This window comes from Carcharhinus amblyrhynchos, chromosome 22 (assembly GCF_965287045.1).
Source record: "Carcharhinus amblyrhynchos chromosome 22, sCarAmb.v2.hapA, whole genome shotgun sequence".
Lineage (NCBI taxonomy): Eukaryota > Metazoa > Chordata > Chondrichthyes > Carcharhiniformes > Carcharhinidae > Carcharhinus > Carcharhinus amblyrhynchos.
The window spans coordinates 40,871,072-40,893,122 of record NC_137345.1 but is presented as its reverse complement, the minus strand read 5'-3'; the positions used below and the strand labels follow the sequence as shown (position 1 = coordinate 40,893,122).

At 44.0% G+C, this 22,051-nt stretch overlaps 1 pseudogene; it reads right to left on the bottom strand.

Annotated features, from left to right (window-relative positions):
• Positions 1-20,020: 20,020 nt before the first annotated feature.
• On the bottom strand, positions 20,021-20,421 carry LOC145356889 (small ribosomal subunit protein eS17 pseudogene; annotated as a pseudogene).
• Between the last annotated feature and the right edge of the window lie 1,630 nt (positions 20,422-22,051).

The window sequence follows — 22,051 nt, the reverse complement described above, 5'->3', positions numbered from 1 at the left end:
GTGGTGGTATTCCCAAGTATCTGCTGCTCTTGTCCTTCTAGATGGTAATGGTTGTGGGGTTGGAAGGTGCTGCCTAAGGAACCTTGGTGAGTTCTTGCAGTGCATCTTGTAGATGGTACACACGGCTGCTGCTGTTCATTGGCGGTGGAGGAAGTGAATGTTTGTAGAAAGAGTAGCAATCAAGCAGGATGCTTTGATCTGGATGGTGTCAAACTTCTTGAGTGCTTTTGGAGCTGCACTCGTCCAGGCAAGTGGGAATATTCCATCACACTCCTTATATGTGGTGGAAAGGCTTTGAGGAGTCAAGAGGTCAGTTACTCATCAAGGGATTGTATTTTGTCAAGGACATTTTAAACTCAGTTAATATTTCTGTACAATAAGATTGAATAGTTTGTGTTTGTTGTCGAGTAAATCTCCCATGTCATGGCTCAGAGAGAGATGAGTATATGGAATTTGATTTCAGCCCCATTTTCATTCCCTTCTTGGAGTCCCTGACTGTCTTGCTGTCAGTCTAGTTTGCTGCTTATGCCCTGTTCTACAATCAGCTAGTTAATATAATTTGCATATTGCCTTGGAATCGTGTGAAATATCCTAGAGGTTCGGCAAAAGTGATCAATGTTTGCCAGACCCACATTGAAGTGTTAGATACACCCTGTTACCTCCTGCTACCTGCACGTATAGAATAGAGATTAATGGAACTGCTTCATCTCCCATAGCCTTTCTCACAGCAAGATGAAGCCCTTAGCTGGCTCAGTCAAACAATGAAATCACAGACAGGCCTCCCCTTAGCACTGAGCATCACAGAGTGAGCAAACACCACAACAGCTTTGTAAACTGCATGAACTTGAGGCTGGAAGCTGTAGTGATGGAAATGGAATTGAACAGACTTTTAACTAACTGGCTGATCTCTCTAGGAATTAAAGTGGTCAGCTAGGAGGTCTGAGCAAGTTTACTTTGTGAAGCTGCCATGAACAATGGTAACATCATCATCTGAAATTCAATGGAAGGTTGCTGACATTAAAAGGTTTGTCTTAACATGATTATTTTGGATTGGAGTTTGTGAAAGACAGAAAGGACACTGCTTTTGAGTAAAATGAGAGCAGTCTCTCTTTTCTCCCCTCTAAAGCCTGGAGACTGGAAGCTGCCAGAACTGGGTTTACCTGTCTGAGGTTTTGGAGAATATATCCTCCTCTGAAAATTGCTGCCTGGATCTCTGACCAGAAATGCAGAAAATCATCGCGTGAGCATATTTGTTTTTGTGCTAATTAATTCTTAAGAAGAGTGTATGTCTCTGAGGTATTGCTTTAAATTGGAACAACAGAGATAGCTGTCTGTTAAGGATTATGCTTTGCCATGTCTATGTATTTTAATTGATAAAAGTTAAGCTAGTACTTTTTGTTATATTCTAACTGTGTTCTTAAATTAAGTTTATTTTGATAAAAGCTTCCTAGTGGATCACTTGACTTATACCTGGAGTTAAACATCTTATGCCAAAATCAAATTCAAAAGTTGAGGTCTAGGCTAACTGCATAACATATCTTGGACTTTCTAGTCTAGGTCTTAACATTCAGTAATATACAAATACTTCCCTGGATCTTATGCAGAATACCTGAATGATATTTAACTCCTTTGTAAATTGATCCATTGTAAATTCCTGAATATTCTATAAATGCTTCAGTTTGCAGTTGCCTGGTTTTCTCCCTGGACTTTGTGCAGAGTATTTATTCTGGTAAGTTTCCTCATTCTGGGTTGCCTCTGCTGAGGATCAGGAGCAGCAGCAACGCTGATGACAACAGCAGCAGCAAAACCAGCAGTAGCACCAAGTGCCCTCTCCATAGCTACATGGAGATCCACTGGGCAGAGCTGATTGAGACAGAGACTCTGCTGGAAAGGGTCGAGTCCCCAAAACAGGGTCTACAAGAAAAAAGTCTTCACTTTAGACATGTGTCAGCACCAAATCCAAGCAATTAATCATCAGAAAACTTGGACTTTCCTGGCAGGTTGTTGCTGACATCTGCAACCTCCAGGAACAAAACCCCCTTCCCAATGGGTTGACTGGACACACACTGCCATTAATCATCGAGGTACCTCTCACTGGAGGCTAGCCCTTGGTTCTCTGCCTCTTGCTGGAGTTCTACGTTCTCTCCTTCTGCAAAAAGCAGCGAATTGTAAGTGTGAGGAATGGATTGTGTGGAGATAGAGAAAAGGAGAACATTTGTCTAATTTGTTCTCTGACCCAGTTATGCCACTCACCTTTCCTGCCGTCCTGGATTCTTTGACCCTTTGAGGCAATAACCCGTGGTTCATACGTCTACCCTGCTGCTGCTCAGTTCCTCATTCACTTCTGTCTATGCCTAGTTGCTTTGATAGGTTGGCCTTTACCTCTTGGAGCAATCTACTGATGATCATGAAACCATTGTTGATTGTCGGAAAAACCCATCTTGTTCACGAATGCCCTGTAGGGAAAGAAATCCTTACCTGGTCTGGCCTAGATGTGACTCCAGACCCACAGCAATGTGGTTGACTCTCAACTGTCCTCAGGCAACTAGAGATGGGCAATAAATACTGAATAAAAATCAGAAATGCCCAAGTCCCACAAATGAATAAAAAAGACTCATTTCAGTCTCTCAGTTTGAGGGGGGCACGGTAGCACAGTGGTTAACACTGCTGCTTTACAGCTCCAGGGGCCGGGGTTCAATTCCCATCTTGGGTCACTGTCTGTGTGGAGTTTGCACATTCTCCCCATGTCTGCGTGGATTTCCTCTGGGTGCTCCGGTTTCCTCCCACAGTCCAAAGATGTGTAGGTTAGGTTGGTTGGCCATGCTAAAATTGCCCCTTAGTGTCCTGAGATGCATGGATTAGTGCGTAAATATGTAGCGATACGGGGATAGGGCCTGGGTGGGATTGTGGTCAGCGCAGACTCGATGGGCTGAACAGCCTCCACATGTACTGTAGGGTTTCTATGATGATTTCTATGATTTGTACAGTCAGACCTTCAGCTATGTATCTGAAAGTTGGGGGCAAATTAGCCAATTCCAGTTTTAATTCCTGTTGTTGCTGAAGACTCAACAATCAAGGTGGTTCAATCTCTGCCAGGGTCAGGTGTCGTCCAGTTGCTGCAGGTGTCAGCAGTGACCCGCCAGGAAAGCCTGAACCTTATGGGGAATCCCTGCTTTGACAGATTCAATGCATCGTTCCCCCCGCTGTCTCTGAGTGGCCGACAAACACCGCAGACAGATACGAATAGAGTGTGGTTGAATTAGAGAGTGGTGATTAAATCCATTAATAGTCAAACAGATTCCCAACCGAGCTGCCCAGTGTGTGCAGCTGTGTTAGGCTCAGGTTCCACTCACCGTTACCCATTGATAGATGAGCCATGAGGTGAGCTGTCACATTTAGATAAAAGCAAAATACTGCAGATGCTGGAATCTGAAACAAGAACAGAAAATGCTGGAAAATCTCGGCAGGTCTGACAGCATCTATGGAGAGAGAATAGAGTCAGCATTTCAAGTTTAGATGACCCTTTGTCAGGGCTTTAGACTTGAAATGTTGGCTCTATTCTCTCTCCACAGATGCTGTCAGACCTGCTGAGGTTTTCCAGCATTTTCTGTTTTTGCGTCACATTTAGTTAGAGCGGAGAACACGACATTCAGCTGCTGTTTAATCCCCCCCGACCAGTGGATGACCCACACTGAGGTAGTCCCCTTGTTACAGAATATTGCAGCAGGAGATGGTTCGAGTTAAACATTTACTGGCTTCACAAACCATGCTCTCAGACAGCCCTGCTGTTCAGTGCTGCCAATTGGTTCTCAACCATTCAGGCGGATGCCAAATCATTTGAAAAGTAAAGACAAGGATCCTTTTTATTTAGGAAATAGCTATTTTCTCCAATACCATCCAACTGTTACTCAGGGTGATAAGGCTGAGTCATGCTGGGTCAAATAGATCAATAGGGTGTTTTTTATTCAGGGTGCTAATTCCAAAGAGCTAAGCTGAATTATTTGGATCTGGACCTTGCCAGTATCTGATTGATAGCCCGGGAGTGCTGACTATCTCAATGAAAATCTATCAACTGCTTTCAACGCTGATCCATTGTAAAGTCCCATTTGTTCTTCAAGTAAGACAGCATTTTCCACCACCAACGCCTCCATCAGCATCTTCGGTGAATGTTCAGGAAGTGCTTGGTGTTGCTGGGTTGGATTTGGAGATCGTTGGAATCCAGGATATGAGGCCTAGACTTCAGATTCAATCTGCAAAATAGGAATTGGAAACCAATCACTTCATAACGCGCGGACTGAGTGGGAATCGGAGAGTCTCCTGAACAAAGATTCCAATCGCCTAAGGAGATTGAAAACAAAATTCACAGAAGTATCTTTTCCCAAACTGACCTTGGTGTTTGCAGTAGTGAATGGGTTAATGAACTTTGTAGTACTTGGAGGATGAAAAAAAATACCGTGCAACTTACATGCAACTTGTTTTCATGTGTCTCAGATAGACACAAAATTTGTTTTTGTGTGCCCAGACAGGGAGACTGCAGCTGCCCTTGCTGTTGTACACAAGTTTGATAGTCCGATCAGAAATGTAGCTGGCTCAGCTCGTATCTATGTTTGTGTCTTTAATTTTGAGGACTTTTGCCTAATATAGTGAAGCTTGCATGCCCTAAATATATATTCATGTATATATATTCGTTATGTACTGCTTATGTGTCATGTACCAACACATTATACATATTATATGCTATATAACTTATGAACATAGATGGTTATACCAGCCCGTTAATTTTAACTTGTCTTGTCAGTCTGTGTATTAGCTAAGGGCTAATCACACACGACATTTGAGATAACCATGAAGAAATACCAAGGCAGCCATGTTCCCACGATGGAGGACAATCCACAGCCTGGGAAACTGCTGAGACTGAGAAGGTGCGTATGTAACTGGGGGGTATAAATATATGCTGTTAAGTTGTGTTTGGGGAGAAGCCTGTGGAACCGCTGTTGGGTACCCGGTGTATCTCCTAAAAGCTTTTGAATAAACTTGCTGTACTTTGACTCACAACTGGTCTCAGAGGTATCTTTACCTACAATTGGTGCCGAAACCCGGGATCTGTTTACGGGTCCGGTTGAATGGCCACAACCGGAGCTCCGGGATAGATTACTGAACTTAAGGGAGTGGGTCAAAGTACAGTAGATACAGTAGGCGCTCATCTGTGATGAAAGAGTGTGTGAGAGGTCTGAACTGAACATGTACGGACAAGGGCATCTGTCTTTACACCCAGCCTTAGGCCAATTGTTAAGAGGGGTAGCCCCCCCTCCACCCACGCAAAGGTCAGGATTTTGAAATGGGTGTGAAGGCTGGAGAAAGATGCCGAGGGTGTGATGTTCAGATGTGAGTAAGAAAGAATCTGTCTGAGTGATCGCCGGAGTAGAAGGAAAAGCCGGCTTAATAGTGTGAGCTTAAGGGTGTAAGCTCAGGAGTGTAAGCGGTGATACGGAGGGCACTGATCACCCCTGACAGGTATCACTGGACTCTGATAAGAGCGACCTAGGAGTGGGAGAGCGAGAAAGGAGAATAGAGGACTGCAGGTGGTGAGTATTAACTTATCGGTGTTATGGCAGGACAAGGACAGTGGGGACCCCGGGGTCTCTGATAATCGAGTATATGATGCAGAGGGACAGATTCATTAAACAGATGAGGAAAGAGGAGTGGGATCCATCTCACCTGCTAGACCAACAATGGAAATGATTGGAAAGGAAAAAAAAGGACAGAACTCAGAAAATTGGAGTTCTCTTAGTTTACCAATTGACCGGGTTAATTGAACAGGTCTCAGTCTTGGGTAAAAAAAAATGGGCTGACGACAAGGAGAGAATTAAAACATCAGAATCACAGACTAGAGAATTAGAAAAGAGAAACCAAACAAAGAAGATAGGAGTATTGTTAATACATCAGTTAGCTGGACTAATTGAGCAACTAGTCATCTCTACTAAGAAGTGGAATGAGGATAAAAAAGATTAGGGAATTAGAATTCAGAGTAAGGGAACTGGAGAAACAAAACCAAGTGTTGGAAGACCACTGCAGGGGGACATTACCTCCCTACCCTGGCAGTATGACCGTGAAACTGGGGGTGACTTTAATACTGAGGAGAAGGTCTGTGACCTTGCTCCAGTAACGAGGGGAGGAACAGTAAATAATCCCATTGACTGATTTAAATCCTTCACACCAGGGGAAAGACATCAGATCCCAGTGTCGCTGGGAAAACTCCAACCCTGGAGTGCAAATGCCAAATTTTGGTATTATCATCGTCCCACTAGATATTTGCAGTATTAGATGTAGCTAACGAGTTCTGGTCCATCCCCTTGAACTTTAACTCACAGGATAAATTTTTCTTCACAGTAGGCGATAAGCAGTATACATGGACTAGGCTCCCACAGGGATTCCATAATAGCCTGGTTATATTTCACCAAGCAATGAGCAATTTCTAGAACAATTGGAACTCCCGAGAGGGAGCACTATCTTACAGAATGTAGACAATATTTTGATAGCCTTTGAAACTAAAGTGGAAATTCAGACAGCCTTATACTCAATCTTGAAGCACTTAGAAGATCAAGGGTTAAAAGTAAATCTGGAAAAGGTCCAAATAGGAAAGACACAGGTGTTATATCTGGGACATTTCATATCCCAAGGGATCAAGGAGATGCCCGTGGACAGGAAAGTTGCCATATAGCAAATGCCTAGGCTGGTGATCGTCTGAGGGGTAAGGAAGGTTTTGGATTTATTTACTTATAGCTGCAACTTTATGCCAGAATTTGGTAAATTGGCTGAGCCAATGAGAAGGGTGAAGTGGGAGGCAGTGCTCCTCCCCGTCAGTATCACCATCGTATGAGACATGAGAGAGAACCCTGCTGAAGGAAGGTTAGGTGAAGGAAGACCACATACATGTGGGAATGTAGATGAGGGAGCAGAGGAAAGTAGACTAAGGGAGGTGCCCCTAGAGGAACCGAAGGAGACCCTTTTTGTGGAAGGGTGACGGGAGTATATAGATGGGTCACTACAAACGGGATAGACTTACAAGTGGTCCGAGCAGGAAGAGTAGAGGGAGGTATGTCAGCACAAGTGGCGGAACTGATAGCCCTGACACAGGCTTTTACTGAGGTGTGGGGAGAACATTTACACCGATAGCGGATATGTATTTGGAATTGTGCATGACTATATGACTGTTTGAGGGAGAAGGGGATTTGTCACAACAGGAGGCACCCGAATCAAACATGGCCAGATTTATTAGAGGCCAGTGAGCTCCCATCAGTAAAGGGTTAAAAAGAAACAAGCAGGCTGACTCTGTATGGGACAGAGAGAGAGAGAGAGAGAGGGCGTAATTGTGCAATCGAGAGCCTCATGTGGTGTAATAGGAAATAGCCAACCAAAGTGAATTGCTTCAAGTTTAATAAATTACGTAGGGATCGGACAGAGATTTGAGTTCTGCCATGTGGAAAAGATGGCATTCCATTACATCTGAAAAGTTATAAGGAGAGTTAACCATTTAGGCACACAGTAGATTTGATGTTGTACTTGCCTGTGTTGGTTACAAAGGCAGAACTGTAGAAATAATTAATCATGTAGATTGCTGCACATTAAAATGCTTTCAGTATTTCTTCGTGCATTCATGTTCCAAGTGATAAGATCCAGTTGTGTGCTCTTGTGAATTTTTTCTTACTGTGCCAGAATTGTTAGAATGTGCAAGGGTCTTAATTTAGTAGGGATATTTAAAGGTGATAAAAATAAATCTTATTTTGGATTTTCTGGATCAGGCTTCTGTTAAATTTAAAAATGTATTCTTGATAGAACTGACAATGAAAGAATTATTCCTAAGTGTTTGAAGAGTCCATCTGAGCGAACTTACTCCCCGTGCCCTTCTGCTGAAACAAGCAGAGAATTAACCCATTCTGTCCCAGACAGGATGGATCTTAGTGTTGTAAGACTTGCAGTAATTTTAGGACATAAAGTCAAAAGAAAAAATTAACAGAAAAGGGAGTTACATAAGGTAGAATAGGAGTGCGTGTTTAATCATGTGCAAGCAGTGAATCAACTACAAACCTGGAGTAGAGCTGATCACAAAGCATACCCTGTTATAATCTTGGTTTTTCTATTTCAGTGTGTTTGTGTAGTCTGGTCACTTGTCTTTTTGTGGAGTATTTATTGCAGGCAATAAATGCAATGCTTTACATTTCAGTTTAACTTCAAAGGGGCTGAGAAATTGTTAAAACTGTTAAAGTATAAGATTTCTTGAACTTACTTCTGTTTTGAGTTTAATTACAGTTTGGAAGAAAGACGAATGAAGACAACTTTACCCGAATGCATGTTGGAAGCTTCCGTGTGCATGTTTAATAAAGTGGTTGCGTGGATATTTCCTTATTATTTGTTCTTCCCCTAATTGTGATTTTACAACAGTGGGTTTGATACAGAGTTTAAATAAAAATTGGAAGGTAAATTGAAGTTTAAGAAAGGATGTAGACCTTGGAGGGAACCATGCACGCTTTCCTTTGACTTGAAGTAGAAATTATGTGAGAGTTTATTGATAAGAGAATAAGTAACTTCGTGGAAAGGTAGAAAAGTAAGAACAAAAGAATGATTTTGTAATAATAAATGGTAGTAATAATGAAATAATAAATATACTATGAGCCAGTTTAAAATATATCAAGTCAGTGAAGTCCGTAGCATATCGCGATTTACGAATGTCTGACAAATATGTACTGCCATTGGAATTTCATGTGCCACCTTGAACTGCAAAACTTAACTCAGTTTAAAAATAGAAACAACTAAATTAAAAGGGTTTGGATATCACGGTTTTGATATGTAAAGTGGTATAATACAGCTGTCACATGATTATTTCATTATACAGTATCACGCTGCCATATAGACCCAAAAATAAAATCAAATCCTGAAAAGCCTTAACCAATTTCATTAACATGACAGGAAGTGAAATCAGATTACTTACGAGAGAGAGAGATAGAGAAAGTGCTGGGGACTGACTATGCAGCCAGGCTCAAAAATCTTGCAGCATTTGGCTGAACACAACAGATAGCTCATTACAACTTTTCAGTTATCTGTGTTTTTAGAGAGCTGGGTACAAACTGTGTCTGGCTGCATAAACAATTGGCAGCTGTGACCACAAAACACTGCTATCTACCTCATGAGAAAATCTTCTCTAGAAGGATCATTTCTGTTTAAACATCGCACTTTCAAATGTGGTCAAACAAATGATCAAATCAGATATAATGTAAGAGTTTATCATATAAAGATTGGAGCTGTATGGCGTGTGATTTTAATGGGGAAAGTGATGTCTTTTGATGGGATTACGTACAAATGAATGGATATCCAGCTGCAGCCAAAAAGCCAGTACAAAGTGTTATTTGATCCACACTAAGCTTTCTATGGAAGGGGGATATATAATCAAATATATAATGCATTTGCTAAAGCCAAAGGGAGAAAAATGTGAACAGAGATATTGCCCACTACACTAGTGAGGCTAAGAGCTATCACAATCCAGACCAACCCTTATGAGTTAATGAGCAGAAGAGCCATGCAACTGCCCGAATCCATTGTTACGGGGGGGGTGGGGGGGGGCGGGGAAGGAGGAGGAGGAGAAGGAGGAGGAGGAGGAGGAGGAGGAAACAGATGTAGGCCCTCTATGAGGTAAAATGAGATGATATGTTTTAGAGTTAAGCACCCAACTGAAGAGTATGCAAAAGACAGTCAGGGAAAACCAATTAACCAGTGCTGAGCAAATTGAACTAGAACAGACCCCTGAGGTACCCCCAATGGGCAACAAAGTAAAGACATTACCTGGAAAACCCGGGTTTACCCCCAAATGGAATGGCCCATATGAGGTTATCATCAGTGGCGACACCTGTGCCTGGTTGGATATTCAAGGCAGAGGTGTCTGGAAACACTGGACTCAGTTGAAGAAGTATGCTTGCACCAATTGAAAATACGTAATGTGCTCAATTCACAGAGACGACTGACCTCCAAGCAAACTGATCGGGCTCACAGGAAGTTGCGCGTGAACAATTGGGTTCGTGTGAAGTTGCGCGTCAGCGTGGGTGACTGGGTTCACGGGAGGTTGCGCGCGGACCTTTGGACCATTGTATAATGGTCACGCGGGTTGTAATTAAGTAATACGATGATTCTCCTGCTGTTTCTCACGATCTTGGCCATGTTGCCAGCCTAGCTATAATAGATCAGACTCTCTCCACCCCACTTTGTTGTGAAAAATCAACAGAGAGGTTATATCTGCCTGGTAAGAAATGGTTCCATACCTGTTGGCCGCAGTTACAGTTTTCAGCAGATTAACGTTACCAGTAGCACCTGGACTAGGGTACAACAGGTCACAATCACTGTCCCACAATCAATGTCTCAGTTAGTCTAATGACTGCCTATAATGGCACCTATTTTATCTGTGGAAACAATGCCTATCCTTGGCTTCCATGGGACTGGTCGGGGTCATATTATCTCTGACTTACGGAACCACCCCAAGATACACTTGCTCAAGACCAAGCGAGCCATCAGTGGAACAGAGCAATCCTCATGCTAGCATACCCATTCTACGGGACAGCAAAGGCAGTGCAGGAATTTATATTCGACCCTAGAGAGAATTGTAACTGAGACTAAACATGGGTTCGAGAAGGTAAGCACAGCCATCTCTGAGATATCAGCAGAGGTTGTAGCTCTCCAGACCATTGCCTTACAGAACCGATTGGTTCTCAATTATGTGCTAGCCTCCCAAGGAAGAACATGTGCTACAGTTGGCTCCAAATGTTGTATGTATATTCCCGATGCCTTGGAGAATATAACTCACTTGGCAGATCATATCAAACAAGTAGCAAAGACAATACAAGACGAAGGGAACCAATATCATGAGTATAACCCTCCGGGCTGGCTGGGGCAATGATTTGGGTCCTGGGGTTCATACCTGATGTATAGATTAATTGTATTAATTGTAATTGTTATTGCTTGCTGTGTTTGTATGACATTATTGAACATCTGTTGTAAAACAGTAACAGCCCAAGTCATACCGGGCGCAAGCGAACAGGCCGAGGGGGCAGATCTCCTGACAAAGGAGTTAGGCCTTATGCCGATAACAATTGGCTTTAAATTGGTCATGGGGCCATGCCTGAATGGAGGGGGGTGGCAGTAGTGAATGGGTTAATGAACTTTGTAATACTTGGAGAATGAAAAAAAAATATCGTGCAACTTACATGCAGCTTGTTTTCATGTATCTCAGATAGATGCAAAATTTGTTTTCATGTGCCCAGACAGAGAGGCTGAAACTGCCCTTGCTGCTGTACACAAGTTTATGATAGTCTGTTCAGAAATGTAGCTGATTCAGCTCGTATCTATGTTTGTGTCTTTAATTTTGCTATGTTTAATTTTGTGGACTCTTGCCTAACATAGTGAAGCTTGCATGTCCTAAATATATATTCATGTATATATATTCATTATGTACTGCTTATGTGTCATGTACCAACTCATTATACATATTATATGCTATATAACTTATGAACATAGATGGTCATACCAGCCCGTTAGTTTTAACTTGTCTTGTCGGTCTGTGTATTAGCTAAGGGCTAATCACACACGACATTTGAGATAACCATGAAGAAATGCCAAGGCAGCCATGTTCCCACGATGGAGGACAATCCACAGCCTGGGAAACTGCTGAGACTGAGAAGATGCATATGTAACTGGGGGGTATAAATATACACTCTTAAGTTGTGTTTGGGGAGAAGGCTGTGGAACCGCTGTTAGGTACCCGGAGTATCTCCCAAAAGCTTTTGAATAAACTTGCTGTACTTTGAGTCACAGTTGGTCTCGGAGGTATCTTTACCTTCAACAATATTTTAACCTATTTTTTTCCATTCTCCCAGGAAATATCATCTTGATGGGGCTGACAAGTGTATATATTAAGATACCACAGTTGGCTCACTGTTTTTACACATTCTTGTGTTTCATTTCAATGTCTTAAATTGAACATCTGGAAATAAACAAGAAAAGAAAATTAATTGTGTGTGTCTGACTTGTGCATGGAACCCAGTGAGGGACAGATAGAGGAAAAGGTGAGTTCATTAATGGGAGATAGCAGACTGCAGATTGTCACTGGGACAGACTGGTTGAACTATGAGCCATAGACTCCAATAAGGCCCAGATACAGGGCCCAATACATTATAAATGTATAATTTATAAGTAAAGGCAATCACCATCACCCCTGCTTAACTGGCAACCAGCAGCCTCCATCCCCACTCTCCCAATTAGTCACTAGCATCTTCTTTACATACCCCCCTCCCCCTATTGATCCTATGCTTAATATGTTTATTACTTTGTTTCATGAGAGTTGATCACCCTGTGTGCAATAGATTTCATAAGAAGTCTCACAACACCAGGCTGAAGTCCAATGGGTTTATTTGGTGGCAAACACCACTAGCTTTCGGGATTCTGCCCCTTCGTCAGGTGAGTCCAGCACCGGCATCTCCACATCATGCAATAGATTTGTCAGGGGTTACGTCTCCTTGTTCCCTGAAGTTCCAAGTAATTACTTTTAGGATGAAAATACTGGAGTTTGACCCAATGCATTTCCAGTAGCTATGTAGATGCTGGACTGATACTCCACACTGACCACAACATGACAGTGTGACATCCTGAATGTACGTTTGGATAACAGTTAGACCCCAGCCTTTTAAGAATGTTAACCATCTGTATATAACTGATGGATCAAATGGCCTGTTTCTGTGCTGTAAAATTCAACATTGCACTACATAAAACGAGGGCTGTTCCATCCCGGTTATCAGAAAGTCTGGTGATGTTCATGATGTGTCAGACAAGTATGGACATGTGTGTGAGGTATCACAGTCACTTATGTGCGCTACACTCAACATGGGCCAGGAATCTTCAAGGGAAAACTGGAAGGGCTCAGGATTGTCATCACTCTGCTACTTTTCTCTGTCACTGCAATAGTCACAGTAAGGAGTCTCACAACACCAGCTTAAGAGTCCAACCAGTTTATTTGACAGTAATCTCACAAGCTTTCAGAAATGGTGTTCCTTCGTCAGGTATGTGGAAGATTCTGATCAGAGAAGGGCATTGGAGTGCCCCAGGGGTCGGTGCTGGGGCCTCAGCTTTTTACCATTTATATAGATGATCTGGAGGAGGGAACCAAGTGTAGGGTGTCGAAATTTGCTGATGACACCAAGACTGGGGGAACGGCAAATTGTGCGGAGGGTGTGGAGAGTCTGCAGAAGGATCTAGATAGGCTGGGCGAATGGGCCAGGAAATGGCAAATGGAATTTAATGTTGGCAAGTGTGAGGTGGTCCACTTTGGTAGGAAGAATGGTAGGAAGGACTATTACTTACGTGGCGAAAAACTGCAGCAGGCGACGGTGCAGAGGGACCTCGGGGTCCTTGTGCATGAGTCGCAAAAACCCAGCTTGCAGGTGCAGCAGGTGGTCAGGAAGGCGAATGGGATGCTGGCCTTCATAGCGAGGGGGATTGAATATAAAAGTAGGGGGGTCTTGCTGCAGCTGTATAGGGCATTGGTGAGGCCGCAGCTGGAGTACTGTGTGCAGTTTTGGGCGCCGCACCTGTGCAAAGATATTTTGGCCTTGGAGGGAGTGCAGAGGAGGTTTACTAGGCTGATACCGGAGTTGAGGGGGTTGAGCTATGAGGAGAGGCTGAATAAACTAGGCTTGTACTCGTTAGAGTTTAGAAGAATGAGGGGAGATCTCATTGAGACGTATAAGATGATGAATGGGATGGATAGGATAGAGGTGGAGAGACTCTTCCCGCTCAAAAAAGACAGTAGGACTAGGGGGCACAGCCTCAAGATAAAGGGGGGGCGGTTTAGAACGGAGTTGAGGAGGAACTTCTTCACTCAAAGGGTGGTGAATCTCTGGAATTCTCTGCCCGTTGAAGTGGTGGAGGCTGCTTCGCTAAATATTTTTAAGACGCGGGTTGATGGGTTTTTGATAAGAGAGGGGATTAAGGGTTATGGGGAGAGGGCGGGAAAGTTGAACTGAGCCACGACAGATCAGCCATGATCTTATTGAATGGCGGGGCAGGCTCGAAGGGCTAGATGGCCTACTCCTGCTCCTATTTCTTATGTTCTTATGTTCTTATTTAAAGACACACACAGTTTACAGAATACTGATTAGAATGCAGGTCTTTACAGCTAACCTGCTATTCAAGTCTTAAAGATGCAGACAGTGTGAGTGGAGATAGCATTAGCATTAGGTTAAAGAGATGTGTATTGTCTCCACACAGGACAGTAATTGAGATTTTATAAACCCAGGCAAGTCAGGGGGGTTACAGATAGTGCGACATGTTACCCAGAAGCTAGGTTTTAAATCTTTTGATTTTTCTGGGTAGCCAGTGCTGTATGCTGTAGGACTGGAACAAGTTCCGCACCCATGAGGACGGCCTCAACCGGGATCTTGGATTCATGTCACACTATTTGTAACCCCCCTGACTTGCCTGGGCTTGCAACATCTCACTAACTGTCCTGTCTGGAGATAATACACATCTCTTTAACCTGTGCTTAATGCTATCACCACTCACATTGTCTGCACCTTTAAGACTTGACGAGCTGTAAAGACTCGCATTCTAATCTGTATGCTGTAAACTGAGTGTGTGCCTTTATATGCACTATTTGTGATCAGAACTCCCCATTCACCTGATGAAAAAGCAGCACTCCAAAAGCTAGTGGCATTTGCTACCAAATAAACCTGTTGGACTTCAACCTGCTGTTGTGAGACTTCTTACTGCTGTAGGACAGTCAGAACCATCCAAGGTTTGTGATTTAAATTGTGTTTTCAGCTGGTTCCCAGTGCAGGGCAATTGCCCAAAGGGAGTTTGAACTTGTCCTTACCTGGGTGCCCCTGGGCAGTGTTGTTATGGGATATTCCCTCACTGTCCCTGCAGCTCAGATGTTACGCCCCAACATCTTCCTATTGAAGGCCTTATAGTGCCACCAATAGGCAAATAATGTCACTGCGCCTTCAGACTTGTTTCTGCTCAACTGGGTTTCGTACACAATGGAACTTTCTAAAGAAAAATCCTCATCAGTATAGTTTTCACTTCCCTGAAAAAAATAGCAACGGAGTGAGATGACTTCTTGTAAGCTGTCCCCAGCATATCTTCTAATTCCAACTTTTGTTCCTGTTCTGCGTTCTTAAAACTGAACTCTAAACTCTCAAATAATGCTCTTTTTAAGTCTCTTCCTATCATATATTAATCTGATCTTTTTCTTCATTTTACCTGTAGCCGCAACACTATATTCTGCACCCTATCCATCTCCCATATGTGCTCTATGAACAGTAGGTTTTGTCTATATAGCACACAAGAAACAATACTTTTCACTATATCACAATCGTGACAACAATGAATCAAAGCAAAGATATTGGTGTGCATATAGTTCCAGAGTTAAACCCAGGGAGCTCAGATTCGGGTCTGTTACAGCTCAGTCTATACACACAAAGATGCAGCTTATTTGCAAACCTGCTATAATTACACAGATTACCAACAGACCATCAGGTTGTCACCATCAATTCACTACAATAATCAGCTTTCATTGTTGAGCATTATTTGTGTCATTCTGGTCATTCAAATTGCATTTATATAGCACTTTTAATATTGGACACCAGACTACATTAGGGAATATTAGAACAGTTGGCCAAAAGCTTGGCCAAACAGGTCATCTAAGAGGAGGCAGTGGTTTAGGAAAGACCTTCCAAAACATTGGGCTTAGTAAGGTATGAACATGAATCATGGAGCAATTAAAACTGAGGTGAAGAGTAGAATAGGATAAGGACAGAGTAATGTGGGAAGAGGTAGAGAAAGAAAGGGGCAAGACCGTGGAGGGATTTAAAAACATTTTCAAACTGAATTGTTTCTGGACTGGGAGAGAACAGTCAGAAAACACATCAGATGAATAGGACTTGAAATAAGTTAGGATATGGGCGACAGTTTCAGATGTGCGAAGGTTTCCTAGAGATGAGTGGGAGGTCAGCCAGTTGAACATTGCAATTCTAGAGACATAGAGCCAAACTATTTTGTCCACCCTTTGTCCCCACCTGGCACTCAGCTCTCACTTGTGGCTCCCCGTAGCTGTTTGCATGCAACAGTGGCCACAACCCGGGCAATGACCTTGACAAGCTGGCTAAACCAGGTGACAGGTCTCAACCCTCAGTGAGATAGGGAGATGTCTATCCCAACATGTGAAGACAGACTCCGGTGGATTGAACGGATGAGACCAGTGGAAGGACCAACGGTCAAGGAGTCAGTCTCTGCAAGCATCGTGGAACGCGGAGAGCAGGACAAGACACAGAAGATGTCCTGGTCATCCACTGCGCCTAGTACCATCTCCAGTCATCTTGACTAGTCTTGCCACTGGATCTAGGTGGGAATTGGGAAAGAGAGTGAGGCTGACAGTGCGCAACTCTCCCTCACTTTAATCCAAATCAAGCATTAATTTCGACACCATCATCGTCATCATCACCAGTGTCCTGTTCAATCCTTGAAGCCCTGTGGCAATGGGCGAGCGATGAAGCAGCAGGTGCGGATACACTGGGAGCTGTAGTCATGGACCTGCACGCAGGCGGCTCAAGTCTAATGGTCATTTTCCGCTGACCGAAGCAGCAGTGAAACTCAGCGTTTACCTGGGCGACTGAGCAGTCCTCTTCAGGAACGCACTGCTCACGTCTGTAGAATGAGGAAGGGGCTAGAAAAGGTGCCCTAAACGTTGCCTGCTTCACTTCACCCTGGCCAGTTTACTGTGGCTGGCAGGAATCCCATCTTGCGGTCGAACAAACAAAATAAAACACCGCTCACCATTGGTACTTGGAACATACACAGGCTTTTGGACAACGCCACTGCAGACAGACCAGAGAGAAGAACAACTTTAGTTGCCAGAGAGCTTGCAAGATACAACATTAACATTACAGCTCTGAGTGAAACTTGTCTTGCCAACGTAGGTCAGTTGATTGAAACTGGAGGTGGATACACTTTTTTCTGGAGCAGCCACGGCAGCAATGACCCTTGTGATGCTGGAGTTGGATTCACCGTCAGGACTCATCTTGTTCGGAAACTTGATAGTCTACCCAAGGCTTATGACATTACAGCTTCTGCTACAGAACAGAAGTCAAGCCACCCTGATCAGTGCCTATGCCTCCACCATGAACAACCCAGATGAGATGAAAGACAAGTTCTACAAAGAACTAGACGCCCTACTATCAGCAGTGAGCAGTACTGACAAGCTGATCTTGCTTGGCAATTTCAATGCAAGAGTAGGGTGTGACTCTGCAATCTGGCAGGGAGTCATTGGGAGGCATGGAGTGGGCAAGTGTAACAGTAACAGCCTACACTTAATGGAGGCCTGTGCAGCACACAACCTCCTCATCACCAACACAACCTTCCGTCTGCCTGCCCGTAACAAGACCTCTTGGATGCATGCCCGCTCTAAGCATTGGCATCTTATCGACTATGTCATTGACGGGAGAAGACAGGCAGAGGGTGATGAAGGCCGTGTGTGGTGCTGACTGCTGGACAGATCACAGGCTCATTCTCTCCAAAATGAGGCTCTGCATCAGACCCGAGAGGCGACCACAAGGAAGCAAGGTTATGAAAAGAATCAATGCGGCCAAGCTCAAGAACCACAGCATAGCTTCAGCACTGGCTGAAGACTTAGAAATCAAGCTTGCTGACCTACACCTCGCAGGCAGCGCTGAGGACGACTGGGAATGCTTCAGGGGTGCTGTCCATTCATCTGTACTGAAGATGCTCGGGGCCTCTATCTGCAAGCAGCATGATTGGTTCGATGAGAATGATGAGGAGATACAGGCTGTTGAAAAGCACCTTTTTCATCGGGCCTGTCAGAACAACCCATCATCAGCTGCCAAGAAAAATGCTTTTACCAGTGCTCGCAGGACAGTCCAGAATAAACTACGTAAAATGCAGGATGCCTCGCTGAGCGCCAAGGCAGATGAAATACAGGGATACGCAGACAGAAACGACTTTTAACAGTTCTATGAAGCCCTCAAGACTCACTACGGACCTCAATCTCTCGGGAGTTCCACCCTCCTGAGTACAGATGGTACAACTCTCATTACAGAGAGGGCTCAGATCCTGCAGAGATGGGCTGAACACTTTGAAGCCGTCCTCAACCGACCATCATCTATTAATGATGAGGCAATAGACAGGATTCCCTAGTTTGACATCAACAGCGCCACGGATGACCCACCGGCAGTAACTAAAGTCACGAAAGCTGTCAGCCAGCTATCCAGTGGCAGAGCCCCAGGGGCAAATGTCATACCCGCAGAGATCTACAAAGTTGCTGGTCCTGTACTTATTGAGAAGCGCACCGAGTTGTTCCAGTCCTTTTGGAAGCAAGGATCCATTCCTCAGGATGGCGGAGAATCCTTTAGGGCATTCCCAGTCACCAATAGCATCAAACAGGGCTGTGTGCTCGCACCCTCACTGTTCAGCATGCTGAATAATGCCTTCCAGGACAGTGTTGCTGGAATCAGCCTCAAGTACAGAGTGGATGGGAAGCTCTTCAACCTGAGGAGACTTCAAGCTATTACCAAAGTGAAGGAGACTGTTCTGAGAGACTTCCTCTTTGCCGATGACTGCACCCTGTATTCTGGCTCACAGCCAGAGATGCAAGTCAGTACGGATAAATTTTCCACTGCTTGTGACAACTTTGGACTCACCATCAACATTAAAAAGACCAAAGTCATGCACCAGCCTGCTCCTCATGCACCGTACACAGAACCCATATTCACAATCAAAGGGCAGAAACTACAGGCAGTGGACCAGTTCATTTATCTTGGCAGCACCCTCTCCCAAGCAGTGACTATTGATACGGAAGTTAACTGCAGAATAGCAAAGGCAAGTTCTGCTTTCAGTAGACTGCGCTCCACTGTATGGGAACATCGAGGAATCAGCCCAGCAATAAAACTGAAGGTCTACAGCGCCGCGGTACTCACTACCCTGCTTGTGAAATGGACTGCTTATCGAAGGCATGCAAGACAGCATTTCCACAACTTGTCTTTGCAGAATATTACGCATCAGATGGCAAGACAAAGTACCAGACACTGAAGTTCTCTCTAGAGCAAGTCTACCATCAGTCCACACACTGCTGATGAAAGCACAGACCCACTGGGCAGGTCATGTCATCCATACATCAGACGAGCGCATACCCAAGCAGCTCCTTTTTGGGGAACTCTCTGCTGGAAGACGCTCACATGGAGGGCAGAAGAATTGTTTCAAAGACACACTCAAGGCCTCCCTGAAGTCCCTTGACATAGACACGGCCTGGGAAACGCTGGCACAAAACCGCCCTACCTGGCACTGCCTCATCCACAAAGGCTGTCAAGCTCACGAAGCAAGGTGTATTGCTGAAGCACAACTTAAGCGCAAGCTGTGCAAGACCAGAGCCACCAGCACAACAACTACAGTGTCTACACAAGTCTGTCCAAAATGTGCCAGGACGTTCCGTGCCCGAATTGGCCTGAACAATCATCTTTGGACACACAGTAACCAGCCTCAAAATGACTAATGATGTCGAGGTCCTTATCAATGACGATGGACGAATGACAACAACAATAACAAAATAGAACTCAAAAGGTTGCAAACAACCTGGTTAGTGCTAGTGGTTAAGATACAATTTATGACAAGGGATTAAAATAGTCTTCCCAAGACATGGAGAAAACTAAATAAAAACAGGGGTGGGCACAGTGGTTAGCACGGCTACCTCAGTGCCAGGGACCCAGCTTCAATTCCAGCCTCAGGTCACTGTTTATTTGGAGTTTGCACATTCTCTGTGTCTGTGTGGGTTTCCTTCAGATACTCCGGTTTCCTTCCACAGTCCAAAGATGTGCTGGTTATGTTAATTGGCTATGCTAAACTGACCCTGTCAGGGGGATTAGTAGGATTTTTGTTTGTCTTTGTTAATGAGAGAACATCGTGGTACAAAGTAACTTTAGATTCTTGGAGTCTGGAAGGTCATTCCTACAGAAGGCTGTGTGACTTGCAGATTGGACAAGCTGCCAAAGTCCAGTAGCTTCAGCATCTCCTTGGTATCTGGGTCCACTTCAATCATTTCCTGATCCAGAGCAGAAACCTCTGGGACATAGTTATCCCTCCTCTTCCGTCTTCTTCCTGCAGTTTGATGGAGATGCCTAAGACGGGCCTATGCTGAATACACTTCATTAAGTGTGTCACATACCCTGCAATTTTGTTGCACGGTTTCTTGCTGGGGGTGATGTCAATCTCCTCACATATCCTCTTGTTGGTGGGGAAGTTATTGCCAAGGCAGGTGTAATGTTTTTCAATGATCTTTTGGGCAGCTTTCTTGACTGTCATAGTCCTGACGCAACCCATCTTGGATTCTGAATAAATATGAGGGGTTACAGGAACAGGGGCTGTATGCAATCGTGATTGGTGCAGACTTGAAGGGTGAATGGCCTTCTTTTGCTCTGTAAGGATTCTATAAAACTTCTACTCATTCAGGAAGAAACTATTTCTGGGGATTCTCTGGCTCAGAATGGAAAATAATGGAATCGCTTGAGGACTGTCCTAGCCTGCCACACAACAGTTGTTGGTAGTTAACATACAGACTGAAAGTCAGAATAAAAGCTTTGATTCAGAGAGCATCTGGACTTAAAATATCAGCTCTTTTCTTACTGATGCTGCCAGACCTGCTGACATTTTCTAGCATTTCCTCTTTTGACTGAAGTCAAAGAGTAACGTCTGTCTTGCAGATGGTACCAATAAGGATGGTTTCCATGTTTCTGCATGGGTGGGAGTCTGCTTGGGAGGTTAAAACATGATGTTGCAGCAAAGATGGGCAGAGTAAGGAAAAAACACATTCAAGGGCAGAGGAGAAACAGATTTGAAGAGGGTTTTTTGAAAGATTGCAATAACAGCATGTCATCTGTAGATGGTGTTGCTTCATTACTGCAACTGATGTAATTTAATGTCTCTCAAACACTATTTGAGAAGCATTCAGACATCCTGAATCAGATGTGGCCCAATAGTGCTAAACAAGTACACCCTCTGCACAAGGCTCATTTAAATCTCCACAATTTAACTAAAAAATTCTCGCAAGTGTAATACCCAAGCCGTGCCACCTATTGACTTTTAATTCTCCCTTATATCCTTTGGTTTTAAATGTCAGCTCCTAGAAGGGGACAAGAAATGGCGACCACATCAAGGTCGCCAGCAGCTCAAGATTTCTTAATCAGTGAATCCCAACTAGCTACAGTTTAAATGAGCTACCAATATTGAACCTTGGAATCAAGAGTGAGATCAATAGTGTTCAACATTCTTACTGGGTGAGGAAATCCCAACCAAGTCCTCAGGAATTATTGCTTAACCAACAGTGGAAATACATTTTTTTACCCTAATGCCCACAAATACCATGCTGCCTCAGGTATCACTCATGAGTTCAAGTCAGTACACAAAGATGTTAAATGCTGTTATTACAATTTCAAAAAACCTTCCTCGTCCCTCAAATCTTTGCAAGTCACCATTCACTCCTCCCACCCCCCCCCCCCCCCCCCCAACTCCAACCAAACTGGCCATCAGTTCAGGAGACAGGAATCAGTCACACCTACACTGGTCAGAGTTGAATGCAAAAGGGGTTTAACCCACAATTCCAATGCATCTGAAGAGGACAAATGAGGTAATGCACAAATAAATGGTCAGATTCTGAAAGATGCTGATAAACAGAAACCTTTCCACACAACCAAGGTATCAGGGCAGGTTGACAAGATGGTCAAGAAAGGGTTAGATACTTTCCTGCATTGGCTGAGGCACAGGGCATAAATAAGAACAGGGAAGTTACGCTTGAACTATAGCTGCTGCTCATTCAAGCCAGGATAGATTTAAAAGGCTGTTGCCAGGATAGAGAATTTTAGCCACGAGGGAAGGTTGGATACGCTGGGTTTGCATTCTTTGAAACAAGTTAAAGATTTTGAAGGGCCCAGACAGTGCAGCAGGAAGGACCTAT